General features: G+C 37.2%; 1 long non-coding RNA gene across 2 annotated transcripts in view; it reads right to left on the bottom strand.

Moving 5' to 3' along the window:
- The window catches only part of LOC118145471 (uncharacterized), a 94,952-nt gene that overhangs the window by 64,904 nt on the left and 9,403 nt on the right, over nt 1–20,645 (bottom strand). Inside the window, exon 3 of one of the 2 annotated variants that reach the window (XR_004730571.3) lies at nt 15,027–15,172. The exons of the other annotated variant lie outside the window; for it this stretch is intronic. This is a non-coding gene — a long non-coding RNA (uncharacterized LOC118145471). The remainder of the gene's footprint in view (nt 1–15,026; nt 15,173–20,645) is intronic. 2 annotated transcript variants of the gene reach the window in all.

Below are 20,645 nucleotides of genomic sequence, written 5' to 3' on the forward strand. Positions count from 1 at the left end.
ACTTGAATCAGCCATCCAGATTTGTGTGGGTTTTTCTGCAGAGACCTGCTGCGCCCACTGAAACAGGCATGCTGGAGACTCATGGTGCTTTTCCACCTGGGAATCTCCTGGTCTCTGGGCAGTAAAACCTCATTTGGAAATGCAGTGATCACTCACCCTCTGCTTTATCGCTGGGAATTGCATTCCAGAGTTGTTCCTATTTGGCCATCTTGGATCTCTCATTAAATCTTAAAGCTCCAGAATAATGTCCTTTGATGTCATGTCTAACACTCAGGACATGTTGATACAAGGGGTGGCTTTCAAGGCCTTGGGTATCTCCACTCCTGTGGCTTTGCTGGATACAGCCCCTGGAACTGACCTTGAGTGACTGCAGCTTTTCCAGGTGCATAGTGCAAGCTGCTAGTGGTGCTACCATTCTAGGGTCTGGAGAACAGTGGCCCCCTTCTCACAAATCCACTAAGCAGTGCCCCAGTGGGGACTCTGTATGGGGGCTCCAACCCCACATTTCACCTCTGCACTGCCCTCATAGAGGTTCTCCATGAGAGTTCCTCTCCTGCAGCAGACTTCTGCCTAGACATCCAGGTGTTACCATACATCCTCTGAAATCTAGGTGGAGGTTCCTAAAACCCAACTCTTGCCTTCTGTGCACCTGCAGGCTCAACAACATATGGAAGATGCTGAGGCTCCGGGTTTACACCCTCTGAAGCAATGGCCCAAGCTGTACCTTGGCCCCTATTAGACATGGCTAGAGCTAGAGCAGTGCACTATGTTCTAAGGCTGTACAGAGCAGCAGGGGTATTGGTCTGGCCCATAAAACCATTTTTCCCTCCTAGGTCTCCAGGCCTGTGATGGGAGGGGCTGCTCTGAAGGTCTCTAAAATGTTCTAGAGGCATTTTTCGCATTGTCTTGGCTATTAACATTTGGCTTTTCTTAATTCATGCAAATTTCTGAAGCCTTGAATTTCTCCCCCAAAAATGAATTTTTCTTTTCCACCACAGGGTTAGGCTGCAAATTTTCCAAACTTTTATGCTCTACTACCCTTTTAAATATAAGTTCTAGTATCAGGTCATTTCATTGTTTATGCAAATAAGTGTAGGCTTTTAGAAGCAGCCAGGCCATGTCTTGAATACTTTGATGCTTAGAAATATCTTCCACCAGATACCCTAAATCAACTCTCTCAAGTCCAAAATTCCACAGATGTCTAGAGCAGGGGCACAACACTGCCAGTTTCTTTACTAAAGCATATCAAGAGTGACCTTTACCTTAGTTCCCAATAAGTTTCTCATCGCTATGTGAGACCACCTCAGCTTGAACTTCACTGTCCATATCACTGTCAGTATCTTTCCTCATCCTCCTCCTTCTTCTGAGCCTTCAAAACTCTTCTAACCTTTGTGTATTAACCAGTTCCAAAGTTGTTTCCACATTTTCAAGTATCTTTATAGCAAGACCCCATTTCTTTAGTATCAATATTCTGTATTAGTCCATTCTCGCATTACTGTAAAGACATACAGAAACTGGATAATTTATGAAGAAAAGAGGTTTGTTGAATCACAATTCCATAGGTTATACAGAAGGCATGTCTGGGAAGGCCGAAGGAAATTTACAATCATGATAGAAGGTGAAGGAAAAGCAGGCACAATCTTCATGTGGCAAAACAGCAGAGAGAGCAAAGGCGGAAGTGCCACACTCTTTTAAACCATCAGATCCCAAGAAAACTCATTCACTATCATGAGACCGGGATAGGGAAAACCCACTTCCATGATCCAATCACCTCCTACCAGGTCTATTCCCCAACACTGGGAATTACAACTCAACAGGAGATTTGGGTGGGGACACAGAGCCAAACCATATCATATATTGTTCACATATATCTACTAGTTATCTGATACCATACTGACCCATGTGTTTAACTATTTACTGACCTATTTTACTTAGATATTTCATAGACAAGTGATACTAAATGTTTTAAAACTTTCATTTTGGGGCCGGGCACGGTGTCTCACGCCTGTAATCCCAGCACTTTGGGAGGCCAAGGTGGGTGGATCACGAGGACAAGAGATCAAGACCATGGTGAAACCCATCTCTACTAAAAACACAAAAAAATTAGCTGGGCATGGTGGTGCGTGCTTGTAATCCCAGCTACTCAGGAGGCTGAGGCAGGAGAATTGCCTGAACCCAGGAGGCGGAGGTTGTGGTGAGCCGAGATCATGCTATTGCACTCCAGCCTGGGTAACAAGAGCGAAACTCTGTCTTAAAAAAAAAAAAAAAAAAAAAAAAAACTTTCATTTTTTTCAAAGCCTGTTCTTTCTCCTGACTATTCTATTCCCATGAATGATATTATCATTAGTGATAGCACCATACTAGAACAAACTGTACACCAGATCTTTATCATAAATTTTAAAATCAAGTATTGTACATTCCCCAATTTTTTGGCATCTCTCTTTTATGAGCAATTTTATTTTCAATCAACACACAAGAACAGACACAAAGTCAACTGATGACCACTTTGGTCAACTTTTAAAGTCATCTTTACTTAAATCTCATTTATATATAATAAAATTTTAATTAGATATTTGGAGGAATTATAAGAAACATGTACACTTATATAACCAACACACATTTACAAAATTATAAACTTCCATCAAGATACAAAGTTTCTTCTTTTCAGGTAATCACCCTCCATGTCCAGGTGACCATTGGTCTAGTCTCTAATGTTATGGATTAGTTTTGGTTGCTCAAGAATGTTCAAGAACCTCATTTAAATCCTTAAAAAATGTGTTTGTCTTATTACTGAAGTGGAAGGTTATATGTTTTTAGTACAAATTCTTTGGTGGATGTGTGCATTGCAAAAATTTCTTTTTACCTGTACCTTGCATTTCATTATTTTAATATGTTCTGAAGATTGTGTTTTTAATTTAGATTAAGATTATGTCATATATATATTTTCTATTACAGTTAGTGTGCTTTGTGTTTTATTTAAAAAAAAAAAAAACCTTCTTTGTCTACTCCAAGGTCACAAAGATTCTCACTGGGAAGTTTTAAAGTTTTAATGTTTATGTTTAGATGTATAATGAATGTTGAAATAGTTTTGTATAGTATGAAGTAGGGGCCAAGGTATGTTTTGTTCCATGTGGATGAAGTTATTGTCACTTTATATTTTTTAAACCAACCTATTCTTCCTCAATGAATTACTTTATTGCCTTTAAATAAAAATAATGCTCATACAAGAGTGGGTCTATTATAACACTCCCTTTCTGCTTCATTGATTTGTACAGCTATCTTTATGCTAATACCAAGCTGTCTTGATTACCAGATCTTTATCATAAATTTTAAAATCAGGTAATATACATCCTCCCAATCTTTTGCTTTTAAAAAATTTTTTTTTCAAAATTAGCTTTGGCTAATCTGTGCCCTCTGCATTTCCATACCAATTTTAGAATCAGTTTGTCAATATGTAAAATAAATATGATTTATCTGGAATTTTGATGATTAAATCTATAGGTCAATTTAGGGAGAATAAACAAAACTGGAGAGATGCTAAAACTTTCAGAGCCTCTGATTTTTTAAATCTGTAAAGTGAAAAAAATACTTTAGATGTGTGTTATATAGATAGGTAAGATATTTTATGCCAAATTTTTGACCTTGCCTGGCACATAATAAATGCCCACCAATATTTATTACTATTATTAACCAGTTTCACATGAGTCAGCTTATGGGTTTCTGACCCTAAGCCATGTAAATGGAGCAGGGCTTTGCACCATCAAGCATTTATTAGAACTCCTCAATAGATATTTACTTTAAAGAAATGGGCCAGTTGTGGCAGCTCACACCTGTAATCCCAACACTTTGGGAGGCTGAAGTGGGTAGATCACCTGAGGTCAGAAGTTCAAAACCAACCTGGGAAACATGGCAAAACCCCATCACTATTAAAAATACAAAAATTAGCTGGGTGTGGTGGCACATGCCTGTAGACCCAGCTACTCAGAAGGCTGAGGCAGGAGAATGGCTTGAACCTGGAAGGCAGAGTTTGCAGTGAGCCGAGATCACACCACTGCACTCCAGCCTGGGTGACAGAGTGTGACTGTGTCTCAAAAAAATAAATGAATGAATATTTAGGTAATAAATTGTCTTGCTGGAAATCACACAGCTAGTGAGTAGTGAAGGCAAGTCTTGAATCAAATAAGTCTTCTAATTCTCATAGGCACTTCAGTATAAATGTATAGAGAGAGGCATGGAAGGAGGGAAGAAGGGAGACAACTTGGAACAATGATTCATTCTACACAGAACGAGGATAGGAGCTGACAAAAGAAGAGACTAGCTCTGTTCATTGCTTCTCTTCGTTCAGTATCTTTGAGCTCACCACACTTTCCTCTCCTCAATCCTCACTGGCTCCTTAGTTATCCAAAGAATTTTCAGCCTTCCTATAATGGACATAAAGTTTTAAACTCTTATGAAGGCCTGGCTTCCCAACCATTTGGTCAGCCAAATATATTGGGAGCTCAATTAGCCCTCCATCTGCAGTACATTCCTGAGCATGTTGCCCGCAGATGGCCCATGTGGGTTGGCCCTTAGGCCATTTCCTGACAGCTGACAGGCAGTTGACAGAGAACAGGGATGTATATTTTGGTGCATGTCATCCCGCCTGCTTGGCTATACTTGTCTTGTTTGATGGTTTTCACTTTTCAGGATGACCTCATGTTGGAAGCTTTTGTATAATTAATAAACTCCTTCTCTGTCAGCCCTTTTCTGGCTTCCTGTCCATTTCAGGTGCTGTTTCCTAGCTAAGTTTAATTATTGAAAGAATAACTCAAATGAATTAGTGGACAAAGGCTATCGATTAACAATTTTTATGCCTGGCAGGTCTAGCATTTAGTAGAAACAACTCGACTAATATTTGAAGGCATATGTAAACATTTACTTAGTGGTTTGGTGCCAAGTTTCAGTGGAATATTAATTTTTATGGACATAGTAATAAACTTGTGCTACTTTGGGGTGAAAAATAAGGGCATAATGGAAACACTGACATATTCCTGGAAAATTCTAACATACCCAACTTAAAACTATAAACATTTTACTAACTGAAGGGCGTGTAATAAATTGGTTAAACTGTGGGATACATTTCAGTAGAATAAGTTTAGTTTCTTTAAGCCAATTAGCAGTGCTAAAACAATCATGCTTAAACAATGTATTTATCCAAATCTGACACATACAGACCGTTTAATGTAATTCAACAGTGAGTAGTACCTAGATGCTAAGATTCATGCAAAAGCAGTGAAGATGGGGAAATTACAGCCCCTGCTCAAAAAACTTTGTTCAAGGAGGTTCTTCTGACATCCTGAGAAGTACCAGAATCTCCAGACCTTGGAGGAATGAATATTCATGATGAAACAGAGGGCATGGCTGATGTTATAGGAAGGTTTCAACAAAGGAAATAGATCTTTGAACTTGAGGTAAGATAGAATCTGTTCCTGAGGTACCAAAGAACTCCTGAAATATTCTGAGTGTTTAATGAATTGAGCATCATGGAAATCATAGGGCCATATAGGGTGATTCTGTGATATTTGGACCACACATTGTGACTTAGTTCAATGTCTAGGACACAAAAACAAACAAAAATGTAGGTTTTGCTAAAGTTTAAATTGTTGACTAAGCCTAGGCTTTGAGAAGTTGCAGGGAACAAAAATACCTTTTAGGGATTTTTTAAAGCATATTTTGGGGAGAATTTTTAGAAACTATTGTTCCATTTATTTAGGAAGCCTAAATTTAATTAGACCATTTTGCAAGTTTATTTATAACACAGACTCAATTGATTACTTGAGATTTTTTTTTTTACATGGGTTACTCTCAAGCAATCTTTACCCATTCCAAGCTATGTTTAAATAATGCATACTAAGTCACATTCTCGAATACCCTGGGAGGGCAAGATTTTTTTTTTAAGCTATTTTTTTAAAAAAGGTATCCAGGCAAACTTAGTACACTTAAACTATCAACATATGTGGACCAACATATTGGAACATGTTAGAGTTCAACTCTTCATTTATTTGTGAATGCTGTACATGATTAGTAAATATGAATTAAGATAGACCATGTATCATTTAAGAGAAAAAATTTTATTGAGAAAAATCTCAAATAAAAATCCAAATATGACCATTAGAGATGGTCAAAGAACTTAATTTCTTTAAGCTTTGGCTTTGTGAAGAATAAAATATATAACCCTATGTCTTTTGTGGGAGAATTGTGAGAATGAAATAAGATGACATGTAATTTGCTTAGCATAGAACATAATGTATCAGTAGCACTCAAAAGATACAGCCATTTTATTAGAACGAGTGGGCTGGACTATGTTTTACTGTCATGAAGATAGCTGTGTGGGTTATCCCAATCTAGATTTTATTAATAGCTGTCCTGTTGAGGCCCAAGGATTATCTTAGATCCCTATACTGCTTGCATATGGGAACACTGAAATCTGTGTCCTCTGCACAGTTCAGTTCTATTATCCACAAGTTGCCTCTTTCATGGACTTGGTCTTTGCTTTCTCTCTCTAATTTTAGCCTCACACCCAGAGCTTCAAACTCACATTTTCCTATGCAGTTACGCCTACTCTTGCAGACTAAAGGAATTGCCTTCACCCTAACTCAAACTGCCTACATGTTGTACTTCTGGTCCCATTCTTTTGGCAACATGTAAAATTATGACATTGACAGAACCTAAACTGCTTAATTGTAGCTGGTTACCTTTCCCAAGTCAGCTTAACAGATTTGTATCTCAACAGTTCCTTGCAGAAAATGTTCTCTACTTCTTATAAAGGTTTGGTTAGGTAGGAACTTGTCTGGAGTAATCTCTATTAGAGCACAGGTTGGCAGAGTTATGATTTAAATGTAGCTCTAGTAAATACCTCAATAGTGTGAGGAAATATAAGTTAAGAGCATAAGCAACCTTATCTCTGACCTCATCTCCATAATTTGCAAGCTGTGTAATGCTACTTAAGTGATATGTGCTCTAAGCAGGACTTTTTTGGCTGGAAAAAAAAAGGATAATCGAGGTCCTTGCTGAATAAGGTAATTGTAAAAATTAAAGGAGATGTGGATATCACATAGTAAATTCTTAGTTGCCAGCAATTATTAAGGAAAGGCAATAGACTTAGTAAGTATTATAATATCTTTCTAAAATAGCGGCTGCCTGAAACTTGAAACTTGAAACTGGTCAGGGACTATTCTTGATTCTGAGATCTGAGATACAAGATGGCTGATCGCTAACAGCTCGGGATTGTAGCTCCCAGTGAAAGCGCAGAGAACGAGAGGACACCACACTTTCAGATGAATTTTCATCGCTCAAGGACCAGAAGATTCCCAGTGGAGGGGCCCACGGGTTGCCAGCACGACTCTTGTGGCCAGCACAGTGGTTTTGCTGGTGCCTCGGCATGGCGGCTCTTCGTGCAGAGTAAATGGGAGGAGATTCCCGGGCAGAAGAGCACCATCAGTCTTATCACTGCTGTTTTGGCCAGTGCAGTGGGTTGCTCGGATTCCAGCACTGGGAATCAATAAACTGGGCATCCACTCAGAAACCCAACAAGAAAGGCAGTAATCGTAAAGATGACAGATGGATAAATGTATAACAAAGGGAAGAAACCAGCCTAAAAAGGCTGAGAATACCCCAAATCAGAACCCCTCTCCCTCTACAGGGGATTACAGTTCCTCATAAGCAATGGGACAAGCCCTGATGGAAAAGGACTGTGTGCCATTAACAGAAGTAGGCTTCAGAAGGTGGATGATAAGAAACTTCTGGGAGTTAAAAGAACTTATTCTAACCCAATGTAAAGAAACTATGAACTTTGAAAAAACGTTTGACGAAATGCTAACAAGAATAGACAATATAGAGAGGAATATAAATGAACTAATGGAGTTGAAAAACACAACACAAAAACTTAGCAAAATATGCGCAAGTTTGAATAGCTGAATTGGTCAAGCAGAAGAAAGGATATCAGAGGTTGAAGACCTACTTAATGAAATAAAATGAGAAGACAATAATAGAGAAAAAAGGATAAAAAGGAATGAGCAAAGTCTCCAAGAAATATGGGACTATGTGAAAAGACCTAATTTACGTTTGATAAGTGTACCTGAATACGACGAAGGCAATGAATCCAAGCTGGAAAATACTCTTCAGGATATTATCCAGGAAAATTTTCCCAATCTAGCAGAGCAGGACACTATTCAACCCCTGGTAATACAGAGAACACCACAAAGATATTCTTCAAGAAGAGCAACCCCAAGGCACATAATCATTAGATTCACCAGGGTTGAAACGAAGGAGAAAATACTAAGGGTAGCCAGAGAGAAAGGTCAGGTTACCCACAAAGGGAAGCCTATTAGACTTACAGCAGATCTCTCAGCAGAAACCCTACGAGCCAGAAGAGAGTGAGGGCTGATATTCAACATCATTAAAGAACAGAACTTTCAGCCCAGAATTTCATATCCTGCCAAACTAAGCTTCACAATTGAAGGAAAAATAAAATCTTTTATGAACAAGCAAGTACTCAGAGATTTTATTACCACCAGGCTGGCTTTACAAGAGCTTCTGAAAGAAGCATTATACATAGAAAGGAACAACCAGTATTAGCCTTTCTAAAAATATACCAAAAAGTAAAGAGCATCAACATAAAGAAGAATTTACATCAGCAAATGGATAAAATAGCCAGTTAACATCAAATGGCAGTAACCCTAAATTTAAGTTGACTAAATTCCCCAATCAAAAGATACAGCCAAAACCTAACAGTATGCTACATCCAGACCCATTTCACATCCAAAGAGTCACAAAGACTTAAAACAAAGGGATGGAGAAAGATTTACCAACCAAATGAAGAGCAAAAATAAATAAATAAATAAAAAGCAGGAGTTGCAATTCTTGCATCTGATAAAATAGATTTCAAAGCAACAAAGAGTGATAAAAGGATCAATGCAACAATAACAGCTAACAATCCTAACACCCAAAAGCATAAGACCCATAAAGAGATTTAGACTCAACAAGACAGAAAATTAATAAGGATATCCAGGACTTGAACTCAGATCCAGAACAAGTAAACTCAATAAATATTTATAGAGCTCTCCACTTTAAATACACAAAATATACATTCTCCACCTTAAATACACAAAATATTGATCGGCCATTATTAATACCCATTTTTAGAATAAAGCTACATTACCATTCTCTCTCCCTCTTTTTCTTCCTCTTTCTTCCTCTCTTTCACTCCTTTTTTTTCCTTTCTTTCAAAAAAAAATGAAACTGGTCAGGGACTATTCTTTAGGTAAAAAAATAACTACAAGCGTATGTTTTTGGTGATTGGAGGGGTAGTGATAAGGGTTGCTAGATACAGCACAGGGGCATCCTTTAAATTGAATGGTTTTTGTGACACTAAGACTGAGACTCTAAGAATGTGTCAGGATTCCAACATAGGGCAGAAAAAAATGTTTGTTTTGTTTTGTTTTTGAGTTGTGTGCAGTAGTAAGCATAGATAGCTTTGGGAGGCAGAGATTTAACAGTGGGGCAGAAAAAAAAAAGACAACCTGGCTGTCAGACCAGTGAACTAATTTGTCTGCTTAAGTCAAAGACCCACTGGTTGCAGAATGGAAGATACTTCATGGCTCCAGTGAAATGAATTTCTGTTCAACTGATGTGGAAAATAAAAAGGAATTTTGCAAACACCTATCTTAAGTCTACCAGGGAGCTGCAGGTGTTGAGAGCTGTAAAATCTGCCAGCAATCAAAATTAAATCTACTTAATCACATTGAGGGGATGACTCCATGATATTCATAATGAAAAGTTATTTCACAGTTTTCACAAACTTCCCCTGGCTGCATGTCAAGCTGTGCATAAAAGGACTTGTCTGGGTCATTACTGCTTTGATTACTGCTAAGGGAGCCAGTGATGACTGGAGTATGAGCAGAAGTAGACTGGCATTTTATTACATAAGATTTGTGTCAAATCCAGCTCCAGTTATGCAATACCATTTCAGGATCTGTCCACCTTAACAATAGTTTTCACATGTAGCTACATATAAAAATCTGAGCTTTTCCATTTGATGAATACATGTCTTTACTACAAAACCAGTATGTTCTCAAAGTTTACCCATGAGATCTGTGGGGTTTAGAAGCAGGACAAATAGATACTTTAGGCTTGATATAATTAATGTATACATTTATAATCTGGCCATGTTATATGCTTTCTTTTTTAATGTTAAAATAACTAAAGAATTCTACTCCCTTAATTTCTGGAAGGATACAAAAAGACAACATATTAGGAAACCTTTGTGAATGTCAGTGGTTGATAAAGAAGTAAGGTGTATTAGGAAGGATTATTGTTGTTGCTGGTTTTTATAGGTTAGTTACATTCAATATTAGCTTATATTTTGTGAAACAAAAATGAAAAGTCACATCAAGTGCAGCTATACCTGCTGTGTCCATTTTAAGGATGTAGCATTATGCAGTAAAACAGAAGCATAGACTTTGGATCTAGAAAGAACTTCAAGGAGTTTGTGATTTTAGTGGCTACGGTACCAGAGTAATAACTCACAGTAGAGCCTCTAACTAGACAAACTGATGATAAGCTAAATTTGCTTCTAGAGTTTTGCATAGTTTTCTCCTTCCATATCAGAATTTCCACTTCTTTCTCACACCCAGACCTAAATTATTACATCCACAGCTCTTAGGAACTTTCTTACTTTATTACCATTTGTATATATGTATTTTCTCTTCAAGAAATGGTCACTATCCTGAGAGTAGGATAGTTATACCATTTAATTCATTGTTGTGTCTCCTGAAGTACCTACAATGTGAGCTTCTGTTCAAGAGCTAAACTGTGATAGACTATCAAGTTTTCACTCACCTGAATGCTTTCTTTCACCCCAGAGGATGCCCAAAGCTTTTCCTGAGACTCTAACCTTGAATCTTTGATGCCTGCTCCAGGTGCCACCCTCCACCTATGTGTTATGCAAAGCTTTATATCTTTCTGATTGGCTTCACAGAATTGATGGTCTAGCAGTTGGTTCTCCCTTTTCTTACCCTCCAGCTAGGCTAGTTCTCTTGACTCCTATTCTTAAGGATAAATAAGTCTCTTTCTGTGTTCTTGGAATAACCCTGGAATTACCCTCTTTAGCTAATTTGACCATTAAGACAGTTGTTTATTTTCCTGAATTCTAAATCTGTTATACTTTAATTATCACATAAGTTACATAAGTTCTCCTTTTCCTGATGTGATATTTATATTTTCACATTTTAATAGTATACTTTGAACCACGAGTGACAAAAATCATAATGTTCAACAATTTAAACTATCAGAATATTTATAGCCTCAGATGGAATGAAATTCAGGCTTGTTTCAGTAGCTCAACCAAGTCTTTGTGCTTGTCGCCACTTGGACACAGATGGCTGCTACTATTCCAGGCCCCTTGCCCTCTTAACCCATGCAGAAAGTTAGAAAGAAAAGTTAGTTTCTTCTCATGCATAGAAGAGATGTACATAAACAGAGGAGAAATAAAAGAGAAAGCCTTATCTAAAAGTCATTGAGTAGACTTCATCTGAGGTCTCTTGACCAGGGTTGGGTAAATGATCATTGTAGTTGTCTGAATGGTAGCCTCCAAAAAGATATGTCCATGCCCTAATCGCTGAAAACTATGAATTTTACTTTATGCCAAAAAAGTATCTTTGCAGAGTTAATTATATTAAGCAACTTCAGATGAAGATAGCATCCCAGTTTGCCCAGGTGGGCCCTAAATCCTATAACAAGTATCCTTATAAGAAACAAAGAGCACTTTGGGAAGCTGAGGCAGGCAGATCACTTGAGGTCAGGAGTTTGAAACCAGCCTGGACAACATGATGAAACCGTCTGTACTAAAAATGCAAAAATTAGCCAGGTGTGGTGGCAGGTACCTGTAATCCCAACTACTTAGGAGGCTGAGGCACTAGAATCGCTTGAACCTAGGAGGTGGAGGTTGCAGTGAGCTGAGATTGTACTACTACATTCCAGCTCTGGGTGACAGAGCAAGACTCTCTCTCAAAAAAAAAAAAAAAAAAAAGGAAAAAGAAAGAAACAAACAAAGGAAAAGAAAAAGAGGACGATATGATCATGGTGATTGAGATTGGAATGGTGCAGCCACACGTGAAGGAATGCCCACAGATAGAGAGGCTATAAGATGCAGACTTCTTCCCTAGAGTCACCAGGTGAAGTACAGCCCTACTGACAAACTTGATTTCAGACTTCTGGCCTCCAGAACGGTGAGAGAATAAATTTATCTGTTTTTAATAGACTTTGTCTTGTTTGTTTTTAATAGACTTTCTTTTTTAGAGCAGTTTCAGGTTCACAGCAAAGTTGAACAGAGAGTACAGAGAATTCGCTTTTACCCATTGTTACCAAATAACAACCTTCCCCACTATGAACAACCCACACCATAGTGGTACCTTATTTGCTACAATGGATGAACCTACATTGATACATCATTACCCAGAGTCCATGCTTTGCCTTAGGGTTCACTCTTAGTGGTGTACATTCTACTGGTTTTGACAAATGCATGATAGCATGTATCCACCATTAGAGTATTAGAATTGTTTCACTATCTTAAAAATTCTCTGAGAGAGAGAGAGAAAGTTTAGTATAAGTAATTGAATTATACAATTATGAAGGCTGGCAAGTCCAAAGATCTGTAGGGTAAATTGACAAAGTGGAAACCCAGGAGAAAACAATAAACAATGTTTCTGTTTTAGTCCAAAGACAGGAAAAGTCTTGTGTTTCAGTTTGGAGGTTGTCAGGTAGGAAGAATTCTATTCTATTTTGGGGATGGTCAGCCTTTGTTTTCTATTCAGACCTTCAATTAATTAAATTAGGCCCATTCTACCCACATTAATTGAGGGCAATCTGCTTTACTCAGTCTATCAATTTAAATGTCAATCTTATCCAGAAACACTCTTACAGAAACACCCAGAATAGTGTATGACCAAATATATGGGGTTCTCATGGCCCACTCAAAACAAAATTAACCATCACAAATACACAGCTTTTCTAGGTTGGCTTCTTTCACCTGGTAAGATGCATTTGAGTTTCCTCCATGTTTTATCATGGCCTGAAAGCTCATTTCGTTCATGGAATAATATTCCATGGTCTGGATATGTAACACTTTATTTACCCATTAACTTACAGAAGTACATAACGGTTGCTTTCAAGTTTTAGTAATCATTAATAAAGCCGCTATAAATACCTATGTAAAGGTTTCTGTGTGGACAAATGTATTAAATCCATTTGGGTAAACATCAAGTAGTGCAAATATAAGATCATCTGGTAAGAGTATGTTTAGTTTTACAGGAAAGAATTCTGTTATTTTAAGCCAACAAGTTTACTCTAATTTGTTGCAGCAGCCCTAGGAAACTAATATAATCATCCGTATATGAAATATAAGAAAGATAGAAATATGTATCTAGCAATTTCATCCTACTAGAGGAATTGAGCTCAGTCTATAATGAAAAATAGTTTTGGAAATGGCCTGTGGCTAGAAAACTAGCATGTCTGAAATACTAAATGATTGAAGATCCTGTAATTGTAGATTTGCAAAACTTTTTTTTCCTTAAAATTTCCCTGATACTAGAGTAGCTTTTATTTTGACTTGAAAGGCCAGAGTCCTATGAAAATACTAATAATAACCAACATTTTTATAAGTTTATAGTTTGGAAACCACTATCCTTCTACATGAACAAATTAGCTCCTAAAACAGCCCCAAGAAGCAAATACAAGAAATATAAGCTATTGTGCTCACTCTGTGAAGGGTAGTGGAGAGCAGTACATGAAAGCATTATGAACCCCTGTTCTGATGCTTACAGTTTGGCCATGCCACTTATCCTCTTTGAGCCTCAGTTTTATCATCTATGAAGTGGAATTAATGCAAGTACTTACCTCATCATGTTGCGTATTATGATAGATTACAAACATATAAGGGCTAGAGCATAGTAAGCAGTCAATAAATGTACATGGCAATTTTAATCATTGATATATTTATTATTGTAATAATAATTTATCACTATTGTTACTTTAAATGTGTGAAAACTAAAGCTGAGGAAGATTCAATGACTTGCCTAAGATCAATAAAGGGCAGGTATGTTGGCTCCAAATCCCTTCATCATGTGGTTTCCTATGTCAGGAGGGTAGAATAGATATTTGAACCTTTGTAAAAATTGGAACATTTGTACTATCTTAAATGGTGTTAAGGGGAAACTCACCAGATGCTATAAATAAAAAGAATGTAGACAAGTACACAAGACTAGCAAGGCTCTGGTATAAGCTTTCATGTGCGTGTATATACATTCCATGAAAACAAGGTTATTTTGATATTGTCCATCTAAAAAATAAGGAATTGGCCTGGGACAAGTCAGAGCATGTGCTGTTTTATTTCCTTTTCCCAAAAGATACTTAAAATTTTGGGCAATAGACTAGGAAAAGATTATCCAAATAAATTATAGTTTTGGAAAACACATGAACATATTTGAATACATATGCCTAGCCATATGTACAGAATTATAGCTTTTTAAAATTTGTATTTTCAGGACAGCAAGCAGTATCATTTTACAAATACCATGGAGACCTACCATGGTGACACTTCAAACTGGGAAACTAACATGCTGAGGCACTGAATTCTGTTTTTGATTACTTATTCAATGAATTATCACAATAACACTGCAAGATACTTTCTATTATTATTCATTTTATGGATAGGGACACTGAAGCTCATAGAATCCCTGTGATTGTTCCTGTAATTATCAGTCAACTCTCAATGGCAAAGTAAAAGCAGTCTTAATTCAAATCTTTTATTATTAACAATACCATTTTCCTTGGAAGTAAATTTGGGTGTTTTGTCTAATAAAGTTATGTTGTTTAATACTTTAGTTAAACTGGAATACATATGCCATGAAGCAAAGGCCAGGAAAACCTAATTACTCCAAGAAGCCATACATTCATTCTTGAGCTGAAGTCAACCCTGCCATTTCACTTACCAGTCAAGGCTTCAGGTAATGGGCCAGTAATGAATCTGGGCTTTGTTTCTGGGTGGTGGTGGCCACAGGGAGCCTTGCTGGAATTTTTCTAGGATTTTATGCCAGCTTAAACAAACATTGGAGGTTCAGGAGAGTATTCCATGGGTCTGAAAGCAGAGTATGAAAACCCACAATGCTAAAGAAATATGTTTTAGGAAAGACATAACCAAAACATTAAAGCTACATTTTGTACTACTCTATAAAATGGATGTTGCCTTCCAAAAGGGAAAGAAAAAAATCCTTATGGTTAGATTATATATAGAGCATGGAGGATCTACAAAGGTCTTTCATTATATACAAAAGATCTAGTTTATAACTTTTACTACTGGTTTTATGAATGTTTAAATAAAATTATCAGATAATTATTTGCACAAACATGAAAATTAAAGATATTTCTATCTTCAAAGAAGCCAGATATTGACTAGAAAAATCTCATCCATTTTTCCCAGAGAAGTTCAGTGATATAGTTTTCAAACCCCAACTTATCAGAATATAGAAGAAAATTACTAAAGTTGTATTCATTAGCTAGTCCTTTAATATAGTGAGATGCTTATTGTGCATTTTAGTGAGTCCCATAATCACTCTCCAGAGACCTGAGTGTATCTGAATTAAAAGATCTTCTTTAAAAAATGAATTTAATTAGAAGGTACATGAACACACACACACAGAGATTAATGGAACTAAAAAAGCTGATGCTCACTAGAGGGCAATTGACACTGTGCTTACACAGGATATAATAAACTAAGTCCTGGTGGGAGACAAATGAAGATTTTCCTTTACACTGAATAACATTGGGGGTAGCGCAAAAAGAATGGAAAATAGAAACGTTTTAAAACAAAATCCAAAATGTCTTGGGAATCTAAATTTCAGGTATGTAGATTCTCAACTCTTATTTCTATAGCAATTCCTCTCTAACTTTCATGTGCCTATGAACCACCTGTGCATCTTATTAAAATACAGTTTCTGCTTCAGTAGATTTGAAGTGGAGCCAAGATTCCTTATTACTATTAGATTGGTGCAAAAAGTAATTGGTTGGTTTTGCCATTAATGGCACAGTTACTTTTCGAACCAACCTAATAACAAGCTCCCAGATAATATCAATGATGCTAGTCTTTTGTCATAGAATGATCAACTTGCCCAGTTTGCCTGGAACTATAAGGGTTTTTCCTAGGATGTGGAGTTTTTAGCTAAACCTGTAATGATTCTGGGCTAAATGGTATGTGTAGTCATCTTATAGGGAAACACTTTGAATACAATAACCCTAGGTTACACCTGAAATTCAACAAAATAGTTTCTGATCATGCTCAGATATTTGTTCATAATTTAGGACAAGAGGTCACAGGCATACCCTATTCACAAAGTCAGCCTTTTGGTAGAGAAATTGGAAGTGTGTAGTGCAAGAAAGCAACTTTAGTGATAATGAAACCCAAACCTAAATCAACTCCTGTCTAGAATAAATGAACTGTCATATTATTGGCCCAAAAGTAGAAGTGTAGCCTTTTCCCCATAAAAATATTATCTCTGTCTCTATCATGAAGTCCATAATTCAGTAAAAAATTATGAGATATACAAAAAAACATTTTTGAAAGACAAAAATTAATAAATCCAGACTCAGAGATATCGAAACTATCAGATGGGAACTTTAATGTAGCTATGATTAACATGTTAAAGAGCCTAGTGGAAAAGCTTAACAACATAAATGAACAGATGGGGAATTTTAGTTGAGATAACAAAACTAAAAATGTCAAATAAAAAAGTTGAAATAAAAGACACTATATCATAGATGAAGAAATTCTTTATAGTGCTCATCAGTGGACTTAAAATAGCTGAGGGGAAAAAAAATTCACCAAACTCTAAATGGGTTAATATTCAGCCATAAAAAGGAATCAACTATTAATATTCTCAACAACTCAGATGGATCTCAAAGAACTGATGTAGAGTAAATATGAATAAATAGAAATTATCCAAACTAAAACATTGGGAAAAAAAGTGACATTTAAAAGAAAAAAAAACAGAGCATTTAATATTCATGTTCTAACATAAGGATAATTGGTGTGCCAGAAAGGGACAAGAAAAAAAACAGGACAAATAGATATTTTGTGATAATGGCTGAGAATTTTTCAGAAATAATGAGTGACATCAAACCATAGATCCAAAGAACTTAAATCTATTTGCATAATAAATAACACACACACACACACACATCATAATTTAGCAACTGAAAACTGAAGACAAAAAATTTGAAGGCAGTCAGAAAAGAAATACAGTACATGCAGAACAACAAAATACAATTTACAAAGGACATCTCAGAACATATGAAAACTACAAAACAATATAGTAACAATTAAACTACAAGAAGCTTAAAAACTCCAAATACTATATTCAAGGAAAACTATCTTTCAAAAATAAGGCAAAATAAGTAATTTTTCAGACATATCAAAGATGAATTTATTGCTAGGAGTCTGTGCTTTAAGAAATGTTATAGAAAGTTCTTCAGTCAGAAGATTTATGATACGAGACAGAAATGTACATCCATACAAAGGAATAAAATGTGCTTGAAATGATAAAAATAAAGGTAAATACCATATCAAGGACATTCTCTGTATGTTACAGAATTGAAACTGTAATTGAATGCCTAAAGCAAAAATAGTACTAATGTATTATACCATATGTAAAGTACAATGTATGACACAAAGGATGTAAGAGAGAAATTGGAATTCTTCCACTGCAAAATAATTGCACCATACAAAAAATGGCATATTCTTTGCAATTAGACTGGTAAATTAAAGATGTACATTGTAAACCCTCTAGTAAACACTAAAACAATGAAAAGGAGAAATAGCTAATAATCCAAAAGTGTATTTTAAATGGAAACAAAAATATAGCCCAAAAGGTAAAAGAGGCTGGGCACAGTGGCTCATGCCTGTAATCCTAGCACTTTGGGAGGCCAAGACAGCTGGATCACCTGAGCACAGGAGTTCAAGACCAGCCTGAGTAACGTGATGAAACTTCATCTCTCCAAAAAAAAAAAGAAAAGAAAGAAAGAAAAATTAGCCAGCATGGTGATTCCCAGCTACTTGGGAGGCTGAGGTAGGAGGATCACTTGAGCCTGAAACATCAAGGCTGCAGCGAGCTGTGATTGTGCCACTAGACTCTAGCCTGGGTGACAAAATAATAATTTGTCTTAAAAAAAATAAAAGGATGAAAAATATTAACAAACATGGATACAGAGAAAAAAATTAACAAAATGGCAGATGAAAATCCAACTGTAAGGCATTTCAGATACTATTGGTTCTGTCTCTTTCATCACAGGCCCATAATGACAAGGCCTGGGGGACAAAATCATATCAAAAGAAGGGTTGTGGGCACCCACAGGGCCTGAGCACTGAATGCCTAATGCCACCTTATTTATCAATTATCAGCTTCCTGCATTCAGGTGCAGCACTCCTCAGCTTTCCCAGCTATGTCTCAAGAAGGCCCATGTGTGGCTCAGGCTGCAGCTCCAGAGCGCATAGGTGCTAAACCTGGGCAGTGGCCGCATGGTGCTAACTCTGTAGGTATGCAGAGTGCACATGCTATGGAGGCATGGCTGCCTCCACATAGATTTCAAAGCATGCCTTGGAGAGCTTCAGTGGCTCAGGAAGAGAACTACCACAAGAATGTGTCCTCCAGGAGCTGGGGGGATCCTCCATTGCTGCTGGTCTGGAAGGTGGAGAATAGTCAAAGAAGATGATTCTCAAGCATCAACGTTTACGGTCATTTTTGCTGTTGAGTTTTGGAGTCACTTGGACCTGTTGCCCCTTTCTTCTTTCCTATTTCTCCCTTTGATATGGAAATATTTATGCTGTGCCTGTCCCTCTATTGTATTTTGGAAACTCGTAACTTGTTTGATTTTATGGGCTCACAGCAAGAGAGGGAAGTTGCCTCAGAAGGAATTGTACCTTGAGTCTCACCCATATCTGATTTAGATGAGACTCTGGACTTTAGACTTTTAAACTGATGCAAGAATGAGTTAAGACTTTGGGTCATTGAGATAGAAAGAATGTACTTTGTATGTGAGGACATACATTTTGAAGAATGAGCAGTGGAATGCTATGATTTGAATGTTTGTGTCCCTCTGAAATTTATGTTGAAATTTAATCCCCATTGTGATAAAAGGTGAGGCCTTCTGAAATGAAGTCATGAGGGTTCTGCCCTTGTGAATGAGATTAATGCTCTTGTGAAAGAAGCTTCAGAGACCTGCCTGGTCTTTCTACCATGTGAGCACCTTTGTCCCCCTCCAGAGGTCACAGCAACAAGGCACCATCTGGAAGCAGAGGGCAAGCCCTTACCAGACACCACATCTACCACTACCTTAGTCTTGGACTTCCCAGACAGAACTGTGAGAAATAAATTTCCATTATTTATAAATTACTTAGTCTAAGGTTTTTTGTTATAGCAGCAGGAATGAGTTGAGACAAGTTATTTACAACCTGGTAGCTAGCTTTCCTCAGAGACACTGAGGAAGATAATGAGACAGAGCAAGGCAGAAGTCAGTCATTTTGTCATTTAATCTCAGAATTTATATCCCGTAACTTTTACCATATTCTCTTTCTGAGAAGCAAGTCACTTGGTTCATCCTACACTTAGAGAGGGTTAAAGAAAAGAATGAATATCAGGAGATGAGGATCACTGAAACCATCTTAGAAACTATCTAGTACAAAAAGGGAGATAACTTTTAAGAAAATAGTTAGAAATAAGTTTAAAATAAAGTTCCTGGGAGGAATAACCATGACACTTCCTTGTTGTTCAAGACTAACTGTTACCTCGTCTGTAAAATTGTCTTGACCTCCCTTGCTTTTCACCACTAGAGAAAATTAAATCATTAGCTCTGTTTCCTTCAGTGCTTAATGCCAGCTCTATCCTAGTACCTATTACAATGGATCATAATTTGTTGCATTTGTTGACATTAGGGTCTCTCCCCCAAGTATGTGAGAGGTTATGAGGGCGAGCACTGCCACTCATTTGGCTTGCTTTTGTTCCATGAGTATTTACTGAATTAATGAAGCTATAAATTCCAGATCACTGGGTATTTCTTGGAGGGCAATCTGAGTGGGAATACTGAGTGTCTAAAGGGTAAGTGGGAAACATTAGGGTTAGAGAATATGAAGGATCACATAGAAGTGGCTGAATATTCAATCCTGTGCTAGAAGTCTTCCATTCGCTCTCCATGTCTAGGCTCCACACTTCTCCCTCCTCACTCTGTGCTCTAGGAGCCTAAACCTAAGGAACTATAGCATAGGTTCCCTCACCCTCTGGCTTCTGGATATACTCTGCCAATGGGGGACACAAGCAGGAAACCAGAGGGAGGGACATAGTGTAAAAAGTATTTATTTTCCAGGATGGTTACCTGCCAGTTTTCCACACAGATCTTTTCAGGCCTCTTCCTCTGTACACCTTCCCTCCTTCTGGCTCCTGGTAATGCTCATCTGCCCTGGTCTCTTTAGTCAGTAGCAGTCCCAGCACCCCCACTCTCACTAGCCCTTAGCGAAGACACTAGATTTTGCTGTGCTCCCTAAACCTTGCCCACTATTCAAAATA

Source organism: Callithrix jacchus, chromosome 10 (genome assembly GCF_049354715.1).
Source record: "Callithrix jacchus isolate 240 chromosome 10, calJac240_pri, whole genome shotgun sequence".
Taxonomy (NCBI): Eukaryota; Metazoa; Chordata; class Mammalia; order Primates; family Cebidae; genus Callithrix; species Callithrix jacchus.